Source organism: Rhamphochromis longiceps, linkage group LG22, assembly GCF_057381845.1.
Source record: "Rhamphochromis longiceps isolate RC_006_pf linkage group LG22, R_longiceps_female_GT1.1, whole genome shotgun sequence".
Taxonomy (NCBI): Eukaryota; Metazoa; Chordata; class Actinopteri; order Cichliformes; family Cichlidae; genus Rhamphochromis; species Rhamphochromis longiceps.
The window spans coordinates 3,735,821-3,739,124 of NC_140577.1; positions in this window are offsets into that span (position 1 = coordinate 3,735,821).

The window sequence follows — 3,304 nt, forward strand, 5'->3', positions numbered from 1 at the left end:
GGGGGAGGGGGGAAGATGCAAAGCATGGGGGAGAGAAAACGAGGCAGAAATGGACGGTAATAAAGTTGCTCTTTGTTTAGGCCAGAGGCGTAAGGGACAAAGGAAAGGAAAGAAGAGTCAAAATAAAGGTGTGCTGAGTCAGATGCAACTGTAAGACAAAAAAAAACAAAAAACCAGGGGAGAGAGAGAGCCCTCCAGCTGAATCTAAAGAAACAGGGACAGCTTGAAGTGGGTGAAAAGCCAAAGGGTTAGGGCACTGCAACAATATGCTGACATGAATCATGTGTGAAGCCATTCATAAATCCTCCATTGATTGAATCTGTCACATAATAGCACCAATTTTCCAATTTCACGGGGAAAAATTATGCAGACATTTTTTTTTTCATGCCTTGCAACATTACGATGAATCCTTCTTTATCCCGCTGAAGCAGTGACCGCTCAACGACAAGATGTTGTTCCTAACGGATGAATAATTCACGCTTACCTTTGGAAAATATCAGCTAATGTTTAGCAGCTTTGGGCCAAACAAGATTTTTGTCTTTTATATTTTAAAACGTACTTAGTAATCAAAGGTTTGGGGGAATCTCTGGGTCTGAGAATGTTTTTTAGAATTTGAACTAAGCAACTTTGTCCATCAATCCCTTTTCTTAACTGCTTATTCGGTTCAAAGTGGCCGGATCTTGCTCTTTTATTTATCTCATTTTATTTTTTTCAGAAATTTTAACACACAGAAAGGCCAACTTCTTATGCACTGGACCAGTGGTTTGTAATTGCCTCACATAAAGTTCATACTTTGTACAAACTGTGGAAGCAGGTAGTCTGTTGTATTAGGTAGTAAAATGTTATGTTGTACTATTTAGGTGCTTTTACATCCCTATCCAACCCTACCTGTACTGAAACACTGTGCTGAACGGTTTTATTTGCACCTATATATGATGTAGCAACCATGATGTCACCCTCTGGTTTCAAATTCTTGTTTTGAAGACTCAAAGAGATGGATTTTACCATTACCATCTTGTTGGTGGTGGATCTGACTGTGGAACTGCACGCTCATTGGCTTGATTACATTAGCAGCCGGGAGGATATCCAGGATAATCCTCTTTTCTAACACTTGGAATGACCAAAATTGACCTCACCTTATTCAATATGACCCAAAATGACTGACTGAGCTCATAAACTCACCAGGAAAGTGCTTACAGGGGTTCAGCCAGAGGCTTGCTTCTCCAATAGACTTATATAGGACTGTAAGTGTTTCTGCATCCACAAGTACTGCCCTCTGGAGGCCACTGAAAAAATACAGGTTTTAGGTAAGCTTGACTTTTCAGATTTGGAAGCTATGTCTGTTTTTTATACTTACTATTTATCTCTTAAGAATCAATAGATTGCAGGTATCTGTATTCAATGAGGGTTTGGGGTCTAACATCATCATTTATGCTGGGTGTGCTTTAGGTAGACTATAATTGCAGACCTCTCTAAAACTGTAAGCTATAACTCATGATGTAACTTGATGTGCACATTTATACTTCAGCACTGAATCTATCTCGAGCCTATTATGTAACAACTACACATTGCATCGGTGAAGCTCACAGTGACTGTGATCGGCACACTCAGTACCATTGTGTCCTCGTATGCATTTTCAGCTTTCTCAGACTCTACTGAGATTCAATGCAGAAGAAGAAATCACACATAAAGGGTTCCCTGCCAACCGAGTTTGTAGCTGACGGTTGTTTGCTCGAGGACACTGGTCTCTTGCTGGTAGGTAACTCTCTAAGGTATTTCCCACTCCCATTGATAGCTGTCTAAATCACTCAGCTCAGTGTTGAGATAAGTTTAAGACGAAGTTATCAGTCTCTAGTGTCTCCCTCTGTGGACACCCCTTCAGGCAACAAGACAACTTGATGAGATTTAAGGAAAATCCGATTTGGATGAAAACACTTTTTAAAACACTAACTTCATCTTAGAAAGCATGCCTTCCAGAAAGCTTTGAGTGTATTTCTGCTGTATTTCTTGAAACTTGGTAAAGAGACAGAGCAATGAAAAAGGAAGAATCTGTGAAATTTTAGTAAGGATCGGAATAACTTTATTTGAAATTGTATAACAGGCCATTGGCCTTGGCAGAGGCTCCATGATGATCATGCAGTAAAAATCTAATATTGTTACAACCCTAGTTATTAGCCTCTGGGACCCATACCCATGGTTCTACAATAAATAACAGCACATCTCTTATCTTCATGCTTCACAAGGGACCCCCCCCCCCCCCCCAAAAAAAACCCCAAAATAAACAAACCAACAAAAAAAAACAAAAACAAAAAACAGCTCCTCATTAGCCCACATCTGCACATTTTATTTCCCATGTGGAAAACCATCATGCACAAGCTCGTGTGGATGCACAAGCACCTCTAAATGAAACACAGGCAGTCAATGGTGGGAAAAATCTGTCTAGGACCCAGACATTTTTCCCACCATTGACTGTAATGCATTTCCAGCCTGTGTGTGTGAGAGCAGCTGCTGCCTTCACCACTGCACTCCTGAGTGCCTTCTTCTCAGTTTTAAGCTGCAAACGTCAAAGTTTTGACTACAGTTTGACCCCTCTGACCTTCTTCTAATGGCTGACTTTTTAACCCCACACTGACCTGCTCACAAGTTTTCATTCTTTGGTCTGCATGTGTTAAAAAGTAATGTGGCCTTCTTTGTGTATATAAAGAAGTTAAACAAGTGTAATACTACAGCTGTTATAAAGGCGGGGAGGGGGGTAACACCTGGACTCACCTGGTGTCACCCCTACTTTTATTTTTTATTTTTTTGCTGCTTTATACCAGCCTCCCCCCCTGCTGCACCTACAACCTGTGCACTGGCTCATATACAGTACAGCGCGTGCGCATACATGCAAACGTGCACGCTCAAGTTAAGCAGCAAGTCATGTGGCACACACAGTTGCCATGTGACGCCTTTTCCTTTTTTTTCTCTTTTTGGAGTTATGCTTATTGTGGGATGTCAGTGACTGTGCTCATTACTATTATGGGATGCCACACGGGGGTGGGAGGGGGACGTCTCCATGGTAACCCCGGTTGCTAAGGGAGGGGTGTAGGTGTGTGTGTGGAAGGAGGGGGGTGTGTGTTCGTGTATGCATAGAGGAATGGGGAAGGGGGGGGGGGGGGTGGATTGACTATTATGGTCTGTACGTTGCAAGGTAACTATGCAGAGTGGGGGAGGGGTCAGTGAAGTGTGTGTGTATGTGTGGTAGTGGTGGAGGAGGGGGGGCATATTATGGGATGCCTGCCCCCTGATCTCTTTGTGTATGTGT